Source organism: Neoarius graeffei, chromosome 5 (assembly GCF_027579695.1).
Source record: "Neoarius graeffei isolate fNeoGra1 chromosome 5, fNeoGra1.pri, whole genome shotgun sequence".
In the NCBI taxonomy this organism is placed as follows: domain Eukaryota; kingdom Metazoa; phylum Chordata; class Actinopteri; order Siluriformes; family Ariidae; genus Neoarius; species Neoarius graeffei.
Genome location: NC_083573.1, coordinates 30,639,723 through 30,660,893, shown reverse-complemented (window position 1 = coordinate 30,660,893; position 21,171 = coordinate 30,639,723). Strand labels below are relative to the sequence as shown.

At 41.2% G+C, this 21,171-nt stretch overlaps 1 protein-coding gene across 1 annotated transcript in view; it reads left to right on the top strand.

The window, feature by feature from the left end:
• The window catches only part of LOC132886233 (carcinoembryonic antigen-related cell adhesion molecule 2-like), a 130,140-nt gene that overhangs the window by 47,126 nt on the left and 61,843 nt on the right, over positions 1 to 21,171 (top strand). The gene's annotated exons all lie outside the window — the stretch shown is intronic.

Genomic DNA, 21,171 nt, shown 5'->3' with positions numbered 1-21,171 from the left:
AAGAAAAAAAAAAAGAAAAAAAAAACTGAGCCTCTGGAATCTCTCCCAGCCTACCAGCCGCCTCCAGCATCAGCGCCTCTCAGCGCTTCTCCGTCACACACGAGATCCGGTCTTGCATATGGTGATGGAAAAGACACCCTCCTGGACCTGACCATGTGCTCACCAGTGGGTCCACAAGGCTGTAACCTAAAGTCTGAAGTTCTTCATCTTCCAATTGTGGAAGTGGCTGGAGCTGATGGCATGCTTTTAGTCCACAGACCCTGGATGGCAGCTGATATCAAGGAAAGCATGGCTTCTCTTCCCAATGTGAGAGAGGTAGGAGGAAAGAGATTTGGTAACGAACTGTTGATATTTTGCAGAGAATTCCGACCGACCACCCATGAACTTCGCTGCCTAATCATGACCAAGATGGGTATAGATTGGAGCAAAGTTTCCAAAGATTGTCCGGAAGCTGACCAGCGAATGACTACACCAGACTGGAGCGTGGCTGGCAATGGTGAGTATAGAGATACCATCACTGCTCTCTGTGCTCGTCTGGACAGTACTTTTCCCTTGAACATAGACATTACTAAGATCAGTATGTGCAAGCAAGAAGATGTGAAGTGGTGTCAACGTTTTTCGCCTGTCTCACCGCCGTGCATGAGAGAAAAAAAACAACAACAACAACAACAACACAGTGGCCTGACCAGACCCGTGAACCTGGCTGCAGTGGAGAGCACTCCTGAGTCTCACCAAGATCGAGCAGTACGCTGTGCATGCAGAAAAGCTGCTGAAACAGAAGGAGAAGACAAAGTCGGCACAAAGTGACCAAGACCTACATGCCACCACTCTCACTCTTCTCCAGACTGCTCAGCCTGGACCTAGAGGACGAGGTCGAGGTAGGGGCTGAGACAGGACAACCTGGAGTGACTCGTCCTGGATAAAAGGTGCAACCTGCTACAACTGCAATCAGAAGGGACACATTGCTCAAAATTGTCTCCACAGTAACAGGCAGAAGCCCCGTGAGGAGTACAGCAAAGCAGACTGATGGGCGGACTCCGGGAACGGGCCCCACACAGAGAACAGGGGAGGTAACACACACACACCTGATGATGCACATACACATAGACAGGAGCATTCACATAATGTTAAACACATTAGTAGCAGCACCTGCATGCAACAGCAAGACTACACGGAAACGCCCGATACACCAGTCCAAATAAATACACCTGAAGTTGCATTAAGTTTGTTAAAATACACAACTACTCCTTTTTCTAAAACTCCCTTGTATGCCCCTCACTGTATGTGGGCATGTGTTAACCTTTTTAGTAGATTCTGGAGCAGCACACTCAGTGATACAACATGGGGTACTTCCAGTAGACCCACCGCTCAGCTCAAATTCTATTCAGACAATGGGCATCTCAGGATGACCTGTAACCAAAACTTTCTCGGTCAACCTCCCGTGTGAAAGCGAGGGAGGAATAGTTACGTCCCACTCATTCCTCATCTCACATACATGTCCAGTAAATTTGTTAGCACATGATTTAATGTGCAAATTAGAAGTAAATCTCACATCCACTCCAGATGGGCTAACTATTGAAGTAAGTGAAATGTGCAGTGTGCAGTATGGGTTTGGAAGCCCTCTGTATGTGTATGTCTGGCAGCTCTGCTCAGATCAGCTCACACAAACTCCAAAACACCTTGTACAGCTCGCACACTTGAACACCTCATCAGTTGACACAGATTATATGAAAGAGGAAGATTTGCATTGTACAGCACATGTTCACCAAGGGCAAGATGTAGAGTTTGAAAAGACTTGGTTTGCAGACCCCCATGTACGTGAAAGATTGACCCTCAAACTATGTATTGGTCTAAACATTATTGCGCTGTGCAGGTCCATTTTACTCGTTGTCCAAACAGCTGCATCAATGTTCATCGCAGTGTTCTCAAACATGTTATACGCAGCCTTGTGTCAGAGGACTCTGAGGTCGGCTGCTGCCAACATGATTTCTTTGACATCATTAATTCTATATCCCATGTCTCATTACCAAGGCCACGAGCCGCCCATTGGAAAGACGTGGGGAAGTGGGTCAGGAAGTGTGCAGTCGATGGCAATGAATGGTCCCAAACAGAGGACCCTAGTGTGTTGTTTTGTCAAAGGCTTGGGGTCTACAAACAAAGTCATGCTATGTGTGTGTATGTTAAGCGCAGCGTAATATTAGCCACTGATGACCAGGGTCCTGGGGACCCTGGCCATAGTGGCCTGTTTGTCTCTGTTTCCACAGGCATAACTCCAGCAGAGGTGCACCCCAAATTGGCGGGAGTTCCAAATTCCGTTTGGGCGAAGGGTAAACATGATGTGGGCCTAATAAAGAATGCTGAACCAGTGGTGATCACCCCCAAATCAGATTTCAGTCCTAAACAGACCCAGTACCCACTCAAACCAGAAGCAATCGCAGGTATAAGACCGGTCTTTGATTCGTTGCTGAAGGCAGATGTAATTGTCCCTTGCCAGGACTCTCCAGTGCGCACTCCTATTTTTCCAGTTAAGAAGGCAAGAAAACCGTCCCAGCCCGATGAGTGGAGGTTTGTCCAAGATCTGCAAACAGTCAATGCTGCGGCTGTCCCGCACACGCCTAACGTCCCTAAAGAGCGCTCTGCAGACCACACCCACTCTGGGACTGCCTGACCCCAATAAACCATTTGTTCTATGACCTCTGTTCTTTTGCAGAAACACGGGGATAGATTGAGACCTGTAGCCTACTTCTCCAGCAGGCTGGATCCAGTGGCAGCTGGACTTCCTGTTTGCCTGCGTGCAGTTGCTGCAGCTGAAAAGGCGGTAACTGCCTCCAGAAATATTGTGGGGTATTCTAACCTCACCCTTTGGTCCCACATGCTGTCTCCCTGCTTCTGTTGGAGAAAAAAAAGACGTCACATTTGTCAGCACAGAGATGGTTGAAGTATAACACTGTCATACTTGATATGCCTAACATCACTGTGAAACATTGTTCTGTTAGGAATTCTGCCTCTCTTCTCCCTACAGAGGACGATGGAGAGACACATGACTGTGTTGCTCTCACTAATGATTTTTGTTCCCCCAGGGCAGACTTAGAGTGACCCTTTTGGAAAATGCAGACATGATCCTCTATGTGGATGGTTCAGCCTCCAGAGACCCAGAGACGGGAAAGAACAAAGTAGGTTTTGCCGTAGTCTCAGATCACGAGGTCCTCAAGGCGTCACGTCTGCCCTCGAACCTGTCGGCGCAGGCTGCAGAGCTCTGTGCCCTCATTGAGGCATGCAAATTGGCGGCAGGGCAATCTGTCAATATTTTTACGGACAGTAGGTATGCATTTGGCGTTGTGCACGATTTTGGCACCATTTGGAAACAGAAATTTTCTCACTAGCACAGGATCTCCCATTGCACATCATAAACTGGTCTCTGAGTTGTTGGATGCTGTTCTACTCCCTAGAGCCATTGCTGTGTGTAAGTGTGCTGCCCATACTAACAATACTGATCTTGTGTCTCAAGGAAATGCCAGGGCGGACGCGGCAGCTAAGTGTGCAGCCTCGGCTTCCAGTTCACCCTCTAACCTTGCCTTTCCTCAGGTTTCTACCCCTTGTTTACAGCTAGCGGACCTTCAGAGCACTGCCACCCAGGACGAGAGACGAGTCTGGAAACAGGCGGGCTGTATCCTTGCAAACTCGGTCTGGGTTTGTCCCTCGGGCCGTCCCTGTCTACCAAAATACATGTTCCCTTTCTATGCAAAATTGGCACATGGGCTCACCCATGTGTCAAAAAGGGGGGATGGTAGGAGAAGTAACAAAGAGATGGTTCACAAAGGGGTTTTCAAATTATGCTGCGAAATTTTGCAAGCAATGCTTGATATGTGCACAATATAATGCAGATCAAGGTATCAAACTAACTCAAGCAGCACACCCAATACCAGACAAACCATTTGATCACCTCAAAATGGACTTCACTGAACTGACACTTAGAGAGGGAAAATGGGTCACTTAAAAATAAACTAAGCAAAGCTTGTGCAGAAACAGGGCTAGGATGGACAAAGGTCCTCCCTGTAGCACTCACACAAATGAGGATGCAAACTAGGCCTAAACATGGGTTAAGCCCATTCGAAATTCTGTTTGGACGAGTACCCAACACGGGGATAGGGCTAGCTCAAGGAACACTGCCGGACACCACACTGTGTGATGATGCAATGTTGAATTACTGTGCAACGTTGTCCTCTGCTTTGAAATCTATCCACAAACAGGTAAAGAAGCACTTCCCAAACCCGCTGAGGGACCTCTGCATGATCTACAACCAGGGGATTAGATCGTGGTAAAGGACTTCCAACAAACCAAGTGGAACAAGCCACGGTGGAATGGCCCATTCCAGGTCCTGCTCACGACCCCAATGGCAGTGAAGGTCACAGGCAGAGTGATGTGGATCCACGCTAGCCACTACAGGAGGGTTCCTGAACCGGCTGAGCAGGAGGAAAAGGAAGGCCTAAGTGACCAGACGCTGACTAAAGCTCGTGAGGAAGAAAGGCATCACTGCATGGAACAGTATAACATCAATCACGTATGCACCCTCAATAGGGAAGAGTATTTCAGTGTCTAGCTGATAGATAAGTCTTAGGGTTTTGAGTTTCCTCCAAGTCCCGGTGAGGTGGGACGAGGGCTGATAGGACGTGCCCACCCTCTGAGCACCAATACACGTCAAGAAGGGCAAGGGTTAACTCGGTAACATCAATGAGGCACTGAACAAGATGCGCAAGGTTGCTGAACAATCATAAGCAGATGAACATGGAGGAGTTGAAGACAGCTGATCGTGTTAGTTCAGTGGATGGAAGACTCTGATTCTATCCACCGTACCGGTCCTGGGCTTAGTGATTGTGATGCTATGTTTGCTCCCTGTTTTCTGTCAATGTTGTATGTCTGTGTTTCAGAGGCAGCTGACAAATATTGGTTACCAGATGGTGAAAATAGACTCTGATGACTTGCCTGACTGGCCTCCAAACTCACATGAAGACTATAACCCACCGTTTGATGACATCAGCACAGTTGACATGAAACTAGCCCTAACTTAAAACACTTTCATTATGATTGTTTCCTGTTCTATTATTCCTGATCTATGTATATGGCTTGCTAGCATTCATTTAAGATGTCTATGTCTTATAAAAACAGCCTTAGCATTATCCCTGTACACTCAATGACGTGTTAAGTCGAATTTCTCTGAGAACTCTTATCACTGAAACTGTGTACAGTTCTTTTCTTTCCTTTTAGCAATTTATCCTATAGGATAAAAAGGGGGGAATGTGAGGGAAATTTAATGGACGAACATTATTATTCTCTGTGTTCCTGTATGTTGAGCTCAAGTGACTTAATGGATGAACATTATTATTCTATGTGTTTCTGTATGTTACTGAGTTACTGAGAAGAGATGTTTTTCCACATGCTGTAATCGCTTTTCTGTGGCCTTGGTGGTAATGAGCAGGGTGCTTGAGTTCGTCCTAACTACGCATCTTCTCATGATGTAACCACCTTTCCTGACCTCGGTGGTGATAAGCAGGGAGCTTGAGCTCTCCCTAACTCGCATCCGCCTGCACATACCAGAGCACGCCAGGTGCACACTTTAACAAAGCTTCATAGAAAATCTTGAGCCAATCACGTGAAGACACAAGAAGTGAGCGAATGCTTTCAGAGTATAATAGATAACATTCCTAAAAACACAACTCAGAGTGCGCGTACTCTCGGCATCATCAGAAGTGATGTCTTCTTCTATTCTTCTCTTTCCTTTCCTATTTTATATATCTTTTATATGATCTACTATAATAAATGACTGAAAAGACAACTGTTAGCGTTCTGAAGTGTTATTAGAAATTTCCATTACAATGGTGTAGTGGCTGGCTGTTTTATGTCCCGGGGCTCCCTCATGCCTGTGTTACCTTCTGGCTCTCCCCTTTTAGTTATGCTGTCATAGTTAGTTGCCGGAGTCCCTGCTTGTACTCAGTGCCGTTCCTACTTATTCAGGTGACACTGGGCATACCTAACAACCTGTGTTTTCTCCCCCCCCCCCAAATCTGTCCCTCTGAGTTACATGTCGGTCCTGGGATCAAGATGCTGACCTCTTCTGCCCCTCGGACCTGCCTGATCCATCCTGGTGCCCTGTGTCTGGTTGGAGTCTCATTGCATTGCTCCTGTGGAGGACGGCCCCATGTGGACAGTTGGGGGTCGTGCCTGGAAGACGCTCTGGACTCTTGCAGTGATGCTTTTGTGGCTGGGGACTGCAGTTGACTTGCTGATTTTGGGACTGCGGTTGTCATGAACAGTTTTGCTCTCGGGTTTCCGTCGGTGGGGGGTTTATAGCATCAACGAAGCTGACTTTATGCTAGGACTGTTAATGTTATAGTCATGTTGTCTGTTGTTGCCCAAATGAGGATGGGTTCCCTTTTGAGTCTGGTTCTTCTCGAGGTTTCTTCCTCATGTCGTCTGAGGGAGTTTTTCTTTGCCACCGTCACCACAGGCTTGCTCATTGGGGATAGATTAGGGATAAAATTAGCTCATGTTTTAAGTCATTAAAATTCTGTAAAGCTGCTTTGCGACAGTGTTTATTGTTAAAAGCGCTATACAAATAAACTTGACCAAGGGGATTGATTTTATAGGGCTCGGAATTCTTTTTTTTTTTTTTCACCAGCCAGCCAGACTAGTTACCTTCCAAAGTAACTAGCCAAACAGAAAATCAACTAGCCAAAATTTGTTCATGTATGAATTTTACTTCTGTCAAAAATAACGCAAAAGAGAGTAGTTACCATTGTTCATGACTAATGAACAATGAACATTTATTTCAAGACCAGAGACTGTTGTTAAATCAGACCCTCCAGGATTTTGCGATGTTGCGATTTGCAACTTCAACGCAACTTCAACCAATCCCCGCGAATTCAGGGCAGTGTTGCAATTATATCCAATCACCACAACTTTCCCGCAAATTTGACCAATCATTGGCGTCGTCTTGAGGTGATGTCGACAAACTACCTTCCGCCTTACTTCCGTGTATACATTGAAGAGAAGCAGCATGTGCACAGTGTTGCCAGATTGGGTGGTTTCCCACCCAATTGGGCGGTTTTAAGTGCATTTTGGCAGGTTTTGAACATATTTTGGGCTGGAAAACATCAGCAGTATCTGGCAACACTGCATGTGCAAGTCAGTGTTTATATAGGCTTAAATTCTGTTACTGAAAGTGTGTTATGTTTACAGTGAAGGACTGTGCGCACTTTACATTATTTTTTTACTTAATACAAGAAATTAATGGATGCCAACATTTTTGCCAAAATGGTATTTTACTTTCCATTGTTTAGGCAGCTTCAGCATCATACTGTGAGATTCTGTTCAAATTGTTTTTTTTTCTTCTATGAAGCCTGAGCCATTTATTTTATTAGTTTATAATTATTGTTTAATTTAGTCTTCAGGAGAGACTGCCTGCACACAGTACTAATTTTAATAGTTTTTTTTTCTTACATGAAAGCTGAGGCATTTATATTATATTTTAAGGTAACTCAATGTTATGCTGTGAGGTTCTATGCACTTTAACTTTTGAACCAACAGGTGCATTTGGATAAGTAAAGCCTATTTTTCTGCATTTTTGTAGTCCTGGTAATCTTTTATATTGGTAAAGTTGTTTATAGGACCATTTCTCAGTATCTTTGTTTTTTTTAATCAATAGTTTTTCAGTAATAGCTTAATATTTAACATATCACTCAATTTTAATCACAAAAAGAGAAAATCGCAACAATTTCTCGCAACTTTCACTTCCTCCCGCAATGTAATCGCAACAAAAACCTAAAAAACACCACAACTTTCATCGCAATTTTTTGGAAACCCCCCCGCAACATCAGACATTTTAGCCTGCAGCAATCACAAAAAAGGCCTGCGAAATCCTGGGGGGACTGTTAAATACATAAATGAGAACAACACAGAGCACCATAATATAATATCAACAAATAATAATATATTGGAAAACTTGGCAACTTGGTGTATGAGTATTGAAAGCAAATATACTTACTATCATGACTATAGCACCCAAAATATGTCCAACATGTTTTCTGTATTTAACCATTTATGAGAGAGAAAGCATTAGGAGCTTCATATTGACTAGGAATGAACTTGAAAAAAATTAATTATTCCATAAAAATCGTATCGCAGCCAAGGCCTACCCTGCTCCCACATTTGCTTATAAGTCCTTTGTCGTTTCTCCTCTTCAGACCGAGGTCGCTTTGTCCCCGTCTCTGGCGGTTTCTGTACACCTTTCAGAAAATTCCACATCGCAACGTAGCTTCGGCAGATGTAGATGTAAACAACAAAAAAAACCACACGTGTTTAAATGGGTGATAATGTGGCCGCATCTATTGAATTTGATAACATGATGTGGCAGCAGGGGCGTGGCCAAGCGTCGGTCTGTGAATGGAGGGCGGACTCAGGGTAGGTAAGTGGTGGAATCATTGCACCTGATGGGGATTAACCTGTGTTTGTGTGTCTTCCCCAGTGACCGCGCCCTTTAAAAGGAGAGGAGAGCAGAGAAAGGGAACGCTCTCTCCCCAACCAGAACGTACGTGTGTGTGTGCGTGCGTGCAGGTGGGCGGGCAGCTGGGAAGTAATAAAAGGCTGAAAAGCTAGCAACAAATAGTTCATTGAGAACTCAGTTCTGGCCTGCAGTGCTTCTGTGCTCCACCCACCTGGTCCAATACTACATGTGATTACCGCGATATTCAACGAGATGCGTTATATGCATGCGCAGTAGTGAAAAAAACGACAGCCTGACTTGTACACGATATGATTCGGAATTCTTCGTTTTTTTCCTTCCTGCCGATAAACACATCGATTAACACAGACACGGCACGCGCTTAATATGTGGCGGCTTTAGTTGATGGTGTGTCTGAATCTTCGCTTCATATATATTTTTTATTTTCAACTAGCCAGCCGGGCTGGCTAGTGACAGGAATTACCCACCAAATGACAAATTAAGTTGCCTTGGGTGACTGGACCACGAATTTCGAGCCCTGTATACACACACACACACACACACCGTATATAAACAACAGACATGACACTCTAATCTCATTATGGAGAGATTGATGATAATGATGACACAGCTGGATACAGCATTGCTTGTTGCCATGCAACACACAGACTGACTGACAACCTGTAGTAAGTGTACTAACTGTATAATAATGGTTTCATTGTAATGAACTATTGCTAGAATTTGGATTTAATGTGCTGAACAAAGACAAATGGAGTGATACAATGAAATGTTCTAGTGCTGTTATACTAAATATTGGTACTCTTTGAACACCACATGTCCAGTCAAATTAGTGGGCCAGAATTCAACCTTATAGGAACACTGTGTAGTGTAACGTTATACCTTTTCTTAATAATTGCATTTTTATTTTGAAAACTGTTTTAAAAATGAATACCACTCCTCAAATTAGTATTGAATGAAGATAGTAACAACACTTCCTCATGTAATGCCAAATTTCAGAAGGGTTAAAATCTTCAGAGTTGATCGTTACAAACAAACAAACAAACAAACAAACAAACAAACAAACAAACAAACAAAAATGCCCATTTGTTTTCCTGCAACCAATTCTGTGTTGATTTGGGTGTATATTTTGGGTTATTATCTTACTGAGTGCAATATGACCAACTCCTAACCTCCTGGCAGAGGAGACCAGGTTTTGAACTAAAATATCTTGGCACTGAATAAAATTCAACAATCATGATTCATTATTCACAAGGACTCACTTGGACTCATTTGAGGACAACACACAGTTCTATTTGTGGTGTCAATGATGCTTAGTAATGTTTAGGTGCTGCATTTTGTGAGCTGCTTTCATGTACCAGCATAAAGCAGCATTTAGCACTTATAATCTAGCCTGTGTGCATGTGTGCCTTTTGTGAAAATGGACAGGATTTGCTTAGATATTGAATTTAAAAACAGCGAGCCTCTTCAGCCAACTTCATACTGTACTACACAGCACTGAGTATCCATCCATCACCACTTATCCTGTGCAGGGTCACAGGCAAGCTGGAGCCTATGCCAGCTGACTATGGGCAGGGTACAACCTGGATAAATCGCCAGATCACTGCAGGGCTGACACATAGAGACAAACAACCATTCACACTCACACCTACGGTCAATTTAGAGTCACCAGTTAACCGAACCTGCATGTCTTTGGACTGTGGGGGAAACCGGAGCACCCAGAGGAAACCCACACGGACACGGGGAGAACATGCAAACTCCACACAGAAAGGACCCCATTGGCCACTGGGCTTGAACCCAGCACCTTCTTGCTGTGAGGTGATAGTGCTAACCACTACACCACCGTGCTGCCAGCACCGAATATACACTACTTATATGGAAACATATGGTTACATTTCCAGTTAATTTTGCATCCTGTAATTGTAATTCAGGTTTGAACACATTTGCTGCAATTATTACATGGATATGTTTATGTAAATGTAGTTGAGGAAGAAAGACATGATTGTGTGATCAACACACTGCACTTCATCTGTTCTCAAGACTAAAGTTTTCCAGAGGCCAGACTTTACCTGTTCTGGGAAGAGGAAGAGAAAGTGAATATTTGATTTAACATTGATTAACGTGCACTGATTAGGCCACATAAATGATTTAAAAAAGAATATGCAATGCAATTCTGCATTTCTGATTGACAGCTATGAAGACAAGAAAAACATTATAATGAGGATTTCTTAAATATTTCTGTATGAATGATTAAACCATGATTAATAAGTGTCAAAGGCTCTGCATCTGATGCATTAGATTTTCTCTGTACTTCCCTGGACACATCAGATACAGATACATTAAAAAATGTATGCAGTGATTTGTGGAAATGATGTTAAATTAATTGTATTCAACATGATTGATTTTACTTTTCACCTTATGTTTAGTCATAATATATAGGTTTAGGCACTGCCTAAAAGCAGAGCTCCCATCTGTTCCTGGGTTGTAGAATTTTCTTATATCATAGCGAGTCTCTTTTGTTTTATTTCTTTACTGGCTAGCACTGGCCACTAGGTGGTGTGTATGGGTTTTCTAGAGCATTTTGGCAATTTCCTAAACACACGATCAGGAAAAACCGAGCTATACGCCAGACATCGTTTTTAACCTCTAGCGACGAAGCTTTCACGTAATATAAATAATTCTCACTCTTTTCTGGTCAGTCCAAAAAATGGACTCTTCAGTTCATCCGCCATCTTTAGAATCCCAACCTGCATTACTGGCGGTCTGCGGTTTTTAACACGCTGTTTGGTTGTTGTCATGGAAACTTCATATAAAGCATTTGGTTGTCAAATTCAATAAAATTGATACTAAGAATAAATATTTTGTCTAACATACTGGCTGACTGTTTAAAATTCGTTACTCGTATTATCCTGGTTCACAAAAGACAATGAAAACATAAAAAAAAACACAGCAATTTTAAAGAAAAAGGTCTTAACTGATTTCTATCAATGCAATAAGCTAGAAGTAACTAAGTTTACGGAAAATAAAATTAAAATATTTCATGTTTATTATACTTTTCAGGTTATTAACCTGCTTGAAATCTTTTTACGCAGTTTTCACGGCATTGACCTTTCGGTCCTCTTGAGGGAACTATAGTTTCGCCCGACATTTTCAATGCGCGCAGTAACTGAAGAAGGTTTGAGTTAACTTTAATATGACGGAAAATTTTGATGACAAGAAACTGCTTACCTGAAACTCCATTAAACTTGTTTTTATGTTCCAAAGTTCTTTCACTTTTGGGTTCATCTGTGTCCTCTTCCTCGGTATGCTGAAATCTTCGTTTGATATCTCGTTTTCTTTCTCTCTCTGCTTGTCTCTTTTCCTCGCTTAAATTTCTCCGTCTTTCTCTTTCACTTTCCCGTCTTCTAAGCTTTTCTTCTTCTGTTAAAATTCGTTTTCTTTTTCCTTTGTTCTCCTCTGTCATCATTTCCAGATGTATAATTCCATATATTTTTAAACTGGAAGTTATTATTTATTTCAGCCCGCGCGAGCGGAGCACCATACCTAAGAAAAAATGGTAAACCCATCGAGTCAACTAACCGGCCACTTGCTCCCGGCCGTTCGAAATTTACAAACGCTGACAAAATTGGTTGTTTTTTGCAGACTCTTTGCAATGATTTGCTAGCTTTGAATTCCCTGGTCTTAACTTGGACCAACACAGAACGACTATTCTCGATCCTTTTCGTTTGCAAACTTTTCGAAAGCAAAACTGGGCTTTCTGTGGTGGTACACGGACACACCACAAAAAATCGACTCGATGGGTTTACCATTTTTTCTTAGGTATGGTGCTCTGCTCGCATGGGCCGACTGGTAATTACTAACACTGACCACTAGGCGGTGTGTATGACTGGTGGTACACGTACACGTACAAACCACAAAAAATCGACTCGATGGGCTTACCATTTTTTCTTAGGTATGGTGCTCCGCTGGGAGCTCCGCGATAAGTTGTTCTCTGATCTATAATGTTGTGTAACTAAAAGGCCTTCACACAGCCTGTGATGAGAAATATCCATTAGTATGAATAATATTGTTTGAAAGGACACAGATCTGCTTACACCTGCTTTTTGAAAGAGACATATGCATCTGAATTTAATGTTAAGATCATTTCCCCTGTAGTTCATATGAAATACTGAACAATAAAAATGTATACAGTATAGTAATTTGTGTAAATGTGGAGATAATAATGAAAATAGTAATTGATCTGCCAGGCTGTTCGATACTCTGTACAGTACTATTGAATGGAAGGTGCATACAGTGCCTTGTAAAAGTATTCATCCCCCTTGGTGTTTGTCCTGTTTTGTCGCATTACAAGCTGGAATTAAAATTGATTTTTGGAGGGTTAGCACCATTTGATTTATACAACATGCCTACCACTTTAAAGGTGCACATTGTTGTTTTACTGTGACACAAACAATAATTAAGATGAAAAAACAGAAATATGGAGTGTGCATAGGTATTCACCCCCTTTCATATGAAACCCCTAAATAAGAGCTGGTCCAACCAAGTCACATAATTAGTTGACTAAGATCCACCTGTGTGCAATTAAAGTGTCACATGATATCTGTATAAAATCAACCTGTTCTGGAAGGACCTCGACTCTGCAACACTACTAAGCAAGCAATATGAAAACCAAGGAGCACTCCAAACAAGTCAGAGACAAAGTTGTGGAGAAGTATAGATCAAGATTTGGTCATAAAAAATATCCCAAACTTTGAATATCCCAGGGAGCGCCATTAAATCCATGATAACAAAATGGAAAGAATATGGCACCACTAAAAACCCGACAAGAGAAGGCCACCCACCAAAACTCACAGACCAGGCAAGGAGGGCATTAATCAGAGATGCAACAAAGACACCAAAGATAACACTGAAGGAGCTGCAAAGATCCACAGCGGAGATGGGAGTATCTGTCCATAGGACCACTTTAAGCCATACACTCCACAGAGTGGAGCTTTATGGAAGAGTGGCCAGAAAAAAGTAATTGCTTAAAAAATCATGTTTGGAGTTTGCCCAACAGCATGTGGCAGACTCCCCAAACACACGGAAGAAGATTCTCTGGTCAAATGAGACTAAAATTGATCTTTTTGGTCATCATAGGAAATGGATGTGTGACGCAAACCCATCACCCTGAGAACACCAATGAAGCATGGTGGTGGCAGCATCATGCTGTGGGGATATTTTTCATCTGCAGAGACAAGAAAGCTGGTCAGGACTGAAGAAAAGATGGATAGCACTAAATACAGGACAATTCTGGAGGAAAACCTGTTTGAGTCAGCCAGAGGTTTGAGACTGGGACAAAGGTTCACGGTCTAGCAGGACAATGACCCTAAACATACTGCTAAAGCGACACTGGAGTGGTTTAAAGGGAAACATTTAAATATCTTGGAAGGGCCTAATCAAAGCCCAGACCTTAATCCAATTGAGAATCTGTGGCATAACTTGAAGCTTGCTGTACACCAACGCAACCCATCTAACTTGAAGGAGTTGGAGCAGTTTTGCCTTGAGGAATGTGCAAAAATCCCAGTGGCTAGATGTGCTAAGCTAATTTAGACATACCCCAAAAGACTTGCAGCTGTAATTGTAGCAAAAGGTGGCTCTATAAAGTATTGATTTTGGGGGGTGAATACCTATGCACACTCCAGATTTCTGTTTTTTCGTCTTAATTATTGCTTGTGTCACAATAAAAAAAAACAATGTGCACCTTTAAAGAGGTAGGCATGTTGTGTAAATCAAATGGTGCTAACCCTCCAAAAATCCATTTTAATTCCAGCTTGTAATGCGACAAAACAGGAAAAACAAAGGGGGATGAATACTTTTGCAAGACACTGTACATGGCTCTCAGACAGATGATGAGCAATATCCATTAATGTGACTAATATTATGTGAAAGATCACTTCATCTGCTTTCTACAGAGCCTTGCTGGTGACATGCCTACTTAAAATAAATAAATAAATAAATAAATAAAGCAAGCAAGCAAGCATGACCATGACTTATTAACATCTGGGAGCAATATCCTAATGAGTGAAAATGAGAGCATTAAATTGAGGGAATGAGCAAATTAAATCAGCCACATATTAATAAGGTGTGATCAATGTGTTTTTCCAATAAATGTACACGAGTGGACAGTATGGCACCTTTGCCTCCCATTGTGTGGTTTTTGACAGCATCTTTGACTGAATTTGCACAGTATGTGAAAAGTCTATGCAGTAGACTATGACTATATATATACACATACACACAGTGCTCAGCGTAAATGAGTACACCCCATTTGAAAAGTAACATTTTAAACAATATCTCAGTGAACACAAACAATTTCCAAAATGTTGACAAGACAAAATTTAATATAACATCTGTTTAACTTATAACGGGAAAAAGTAAGGTTAATAATATAACTTAGATTACACATTTTTTCAGTTTTACTCAAATTAGGGTGGTGCAAAAATGAGTACACCCCACAACAAAAACTACTACATCTAGTACTTTGTATGGCCTCCATGATTTTTAATGACAACACCAAGTCTTCTAGGCATGGAATGAACAAGTTGGCGACATTTTGCAACATCAATCTTTTTCCATTCTTCAACAATGACCTCTTTTAGTGACTGGATGCTGGATGGAGAGTGATGCTCAACTTGTCTCTTCAGAATTCCCCATAGGTGTTCGATTGGGTTCAGATCAGGAGTCATCCTTGGCCACTGAATCACTTTCACCCTGTTCTTCTTCAGAAATCCAACAGTGGCCTTAGATGTGTGTTTAGTCATGTTGGAAAAGTGCACAACGACCAAGGGTACGGAGTGATGGTAGCATCTTCTCTTTCAGTATAGAGCAATATGTCTGTGAATTCATGATGCCATCAATGAAATGCAGCTCCCTGACACCAGCAGCACTCATGCAGCCCCACATAAGGACACTGCCACCACCATGTTTCACTGTAGGCACCATGCATTTTTCTTTGTATTCCTCACCTTTGCGACGCCATACAGTTTTGAAGCCATCAGCTCCAAAAACATTTATCTTGGTCTCATCACTCCAGAGTATAGAGTCCCAGTTGTCTTCATCTTTGTTAGCATAGGCCCTGGCAAACTCTAGGCGGGCTTTTTTGTGCCTGGGCTTTAGGAGAGGCCTCTTTCGTGGACAGCATCCATGCATGCCATTCCTCTGCAGTGTACGCCGTATTGTGTCACGGGAAATAGTCACCCCAGTTTGGCTTTCTACTTCTTTAGATAACTGCAGTGAACTTGCATGCCAATTTTCTTCAACCCTTCTCATCAGAAGACGCTCCTGTCGAGGTGTTAACTTCCGTGGATGACCTGGATGTCTCTGTGAGATGGTTGCAGTTCCATCTTTCTTAAATTTTTGTACCACTTTTTCTACAGTATTCTGACTGATAAGTAAAGCTTTGCTGATCTTCTTGTAGCCTTCACCTTTGTGGTGTAAAGAAATTATTTTCTTTGGGGAATTCTGAAGAGACAAGTTGAGCATCACTCTCCATCCAGTATCCAGTCACTAAAAGAGGTCATTGTTGAAGAATGGAAAAAGATTGATTTTGCAAAATGTCGCCAACTTGTTCATTCCATGCCTAGAAGACTTGGTGCTGTCATTAAAAATCATGGAGGCCATACAAAGTACTAGATGTAGTAGTTTTTGTTGTGGGGTGTACTCATTTTTGCACCACCCTAATTTGAGTAAAACTGAAAAAAATGTGTAATCTAAGTTTATATTATTAACCTTACTTTCACGTTATGTTAAACAGATGTTATATTAAACTTTGTCTTGTCAACATTTTAGAAATTCTTTGTGTTCATTGAGATATTGTTTAAAATGTTACTTTTCAAAGGGGGTGTACTCATTTACGCTGAGCACTGTATATACGACAAGTGTTTTTCATATGAACTACATTCTGGACATCAAGAATGGCAACCGTGATATATTTAAATAATATTGGCTGGCATTGAGTGGTATATCAAATATATTCCATTCAGCTAGCATGATACTGAATACATCTGATATACCATAGAAAAAAGCCAGCCAATAATAATATCATCATCATCATTATTATTATACATACACACTCTCCTTTCCAGTGTTTCGATGTCCGTAAATAGAGGGGAAACGTCAGGGCCTTCTAGGGCTTCAGAGAAGGCCCAAACATATCAGTATTCTCGAAGGCCAACGTGAGCTTAACCGCAAGTCAGCACCGTCAGCACAGCAGTACAGTCACCTTCCAGCCAGTGTAGCGTTCATCAGTAGTGTTAGCGAATGCTAATAAAGCGGTCAAGCTAGTGCTATCAAGTGCAATTAGAACAGGCTAACAACCGAGAAACTAAGATTTTTGTCTCCAGACTCTTTTTCCACATACCGTATGCTCGCCACAGTATTTTTCACTCACACTTAAGTATATATTTCCCTATATAATTTACTTAGTTACTTTTAAAATCATTATCGACAACTCCACACAATGGAGCTACCTAGCACCCTGTTGCTAATCCCTTGCAAAATCCTTTGCCCTGTTGCTTTTTTTGGTGTGTCTGTCTAAGTTTTGGCTGAGCTGAAGTCCCAGCTCTCATAGTAATGGTTTGCCACTGCTTGTAAATATGCGTGAAGAATATCTCATGAAGTTTTGGGAGCTTTTTGGGGGTTCAATGCATCTTTCTCTTTCCCAGCGAACAAAGAAATGCTTCTGCACATGTGCAGCAGAAAACTCTCTCATTGAATATTTGCATCAGCACCGATGTGTGACGTTATGTTGTCTTGAAAACCATGCAATATTGTAAACCATATTCAATGCTCATTCTCCATTGAGTAGAGTGACGTAATACACGTAGGATAAGCGATATGCTGACAATATTGCATGCTATCAAACCAAATAAATAAAACCCACGAGAAGGGAATAGAATACATGTTTTTATTCCATATGTATTATTATACATATATAATATGTATAATAATTCTCAGTATGTCACTCATATGGATATTGCTGAATTGTTTTGAAAAATTTGAATACTTTTTGTTTGTGAATGTGTCTATATAATAAAAAAAGAACATCCCACATTGGCTTGAAATTATGAAGTTTATCTTATGTTGAAAAACTCGCATTTTTCATCTGAAATACATCATGGAGCTGAGTGATATATTTCCCGATATTTCACTTTGATGACCAGAGGTGGACAGTAACAAAGTACATTTACTTGAGTACTGTACTTAACCTCCTAAGGCCCAAGCTGTTTTTTAAATGCATTTTTTATTTCTCTTTGCTATTTGGGCTTATTAGAACCTGATTAGAATAAAAACTAAGCATCATCTTTTGATAATATGTACTTTTAGAGAAAAAGTATGTCCACATATGTGGATTCTTGTTCCGAATTTCCATAAAGTGCTGTCCACGCATGTGACCGCTAAGCCCTAGGAGGTTTTAAGTACACTTTTTGAGTATCTGTACTTTACTTGAATATTTTTTTTTTGGCAACTTATGATTAACTTCACTACATTTGAAAGACAAATGCCGGACTTTTTACTCCACTGCATTTCTATCAAGGTCTTTGTTACTCGTTACTATGAAGCAGAATTGAAAGTGGATGGGGTTTTTTCTTTTCGAAAATGTGATTTTTTTTTTTTCATAGGTGACACTGAGACAACCTATCAGTAATCACTAGGGTCACGTCATGTCCATAGACTGTATAAAATCAAGATCAATGATTTCTCCGCAGCATTATTTAACATGATCAGTTGATGGCAGAATGGAAGGAGTCAGTTCTTCTGGGGAATGCACACACCCGGGGCCATACCTAGAACCCATGTTTTCTGAAAGGAATAAAGAGTCATTTTGTTTTAAATGTTTGCTTTGTTTGCCTAAAACAAACCACATCACAGCCTACAAAAACTTGCTGTCCAACCTGTGGAAGCATATTGAGGTATGTAAACATTTTATTCAAAGAGAAAGCTTGTAATGAAGTTGTCCGTGCTTTAGAGCTAGCGATAATGTTGCAATAAAAGTCTGGTTAGTCAAATGACTTTCTATGGATTTGCCCACCAAGTTGCCATCGCCTTGTCCACAGCTAACGATAACACATAGCCAATTAACTTGGACGCTGTTAGTTAGCACATAAAAATGAAATTACGCTAACATGAATAACTCACCTGAAGTCCTTTCAGAAATGTTTTTGCATAATCTTGCCAAATAAACAAAATGTAGAAAACTTTCTTTTCTAGTAACGTTATCTACCCAATATGATTTAGAGTTTGAAAAGAGTTTGCTAGCATGTCGGGTGGAGCTTCACTGACTAGCTAGCTTAACATTAAACCACCATGATTCCACAGGCAGATTCATGTGTGCACAAATACATACAATTACACGTGCACATGCGCGCGCACACAAACACACACACACACACACACACACACACACACACACACACACGAGACCTGTGAGATGGACCGTATTGTACTGGTCAGTCACAACAAATTGCTGGAATTTTTTGTTTTGATGTCAGATGATGGTCTTGCTTTTTTTTTTGTCTTGCTTAAAGCAGTGTTGCTGTTGGGCAGGCTATTAAGCTAGAGGTGTGGACCTGTGTTTTAAGCAGGTTGGATCATTTTTATTTTCTGAGCAAGCTGCATTTACAGCTTAATGATTAACATACACATGCATGTGTGCACACACTGCCAGAGCCGTGTCAGAACATTACCATGCTGCTTTGTGGGGCTGGGGAGAAGTGTTACAAAAAAAAATAAAAATAAAAATAATAAAAATGACAATGGCACTTTTTCTGTTCAGTTGTGTTTCATTTTGTAGCATTCTACCAGGCATTTATTCTACAGTTTCTACAAGCTAGTCAGTGAATCCAGTTGGTTGCTTCAGAGGCATTAGGTTTTATAAGCACTGTGGCAATAATACACAATTGACAGAAAATGTACTTTTAATACTTAAGTATTTTTAAAAGCAAGTATTTCAGTAATTTAACTTGAGTAAAAATTTGACTGTCCAACTTTCACTTGTCTTGGAGTAACATTTGAGCAGTGGGATCTGTACTTTGACTTAAATAATGAAGTTGGGTACTTTGTCCACCTCTGCTGACAACGTCACTCCCACTGTTTTCCCACTGACTTGATGCAAACTAGCACTTTTGTTTGAAAATACAGCCCATTGATGTCCTAACAGGGTGCTTAAAGTGCTGATGACACGTTTTTGACATCTTTGGCGATGTTTTATAACATAAAAAGTAATTCCCGATGATCCATATATTAATTCACGAAGGCGCCTATTTACAAGTTATGATAAAAAACGCGGCTATTTGGGCAAATTTGACAGGGCTGCAGCACCCAGGAGACGAAAGAGGAGGAGCAGCTATATGACATCAGCGAAAGAACCTTCCTCCTAACTTACCAGTTTGTTGTTGATGCGGCAGGTGTTCAGTTTATCATTATTAGTATTTTTATTATATATATATATATATATATATATATATATATATATATATATATATATATACATATATATATATATAATCAGGGCTTTGAACCGGTTCAAGGAACGAAAACGAAAACCGGGAACTTTTTCTATTTCACATGGAACAGAAACGAAACCAGAAACTTTATTATTTTTTATGTTCCGGAACAGAAACGCTTATTAAAAATAATGGTAACCGGTTAATACCGGTTTTTATTTAGTTCCTCAAAGTTTCTGTAGCCTACAAATAGCCATTCTTCTCCTGCGCCAGTTTCTATGACCCGCTGGGGTTCACTTCCTGTGTGACGTTCGCTGATTGAATGGAGAGAGCGGGAAGGTGGACTACTATCACGTCTCCATTACTGAGTGTCTGAGCAAAGAAGAGCCTGAACGATGCAACCTCCCTATTGGCTGTTTGTAAAAATGTATCAATTGTTGCCCTTCCCACGGGAATCATCGCGGGCTCGAGAGACGAGACCTGACGAGTTAGTTCGTTGGTAGCAGAACAAAATGCCTGGACACAAATCGGGTTTTAGAAAAGGAAAGAAAATAAACGGAGGGTTGAAAATACAAAAAAGGAGGCAGAAGATGCAAAACGAGTTTTAAGGTAGGACAAATGGTTACTTTTCTGAGGCAGCCCGCCGTGGCTGCAGGCTTTCAGTTGTCTCATTGAATGGTTACTTTTCTGAGGCAGCCCGCTGTGGCTGCCTGCAGGCTTATTTATTATAGCCCATTTAGTTAAAATAGTTGATATAAAATGTTTATAGTTATGTGATGGTTGTCCTGATTTAGACTTTTTTTGGGGGGGGGGGTTGCGCGATGTTGCACCCGGGTCCAGATTAGGGCAGAACCGGCCCTGGCTACATTTCAGGTGTAGTTTGTTTTATGTATGTATGTACTTGCATAGATGTGTACTTGGTCTTCCAATATGGCGCCTAACAAAATCTCGCGGCGCGGTGACGTCATGCGGTAGCCCTCTATAGGGCCTGACTAGCCTTTGGTAACACACTAAACGAATTCTCTTTCATTTTTGGCACTTTTTCTGTTTGTGTAGATGGGAAGACATACTGAGAATCCAAATCGCCAACATTTGAAATAATAATTGTTTTGAATTATTTCTTGTCTTATTTAATGAAGGTTGTAATAGAATTAGCCTACATTTGGCTTAAGC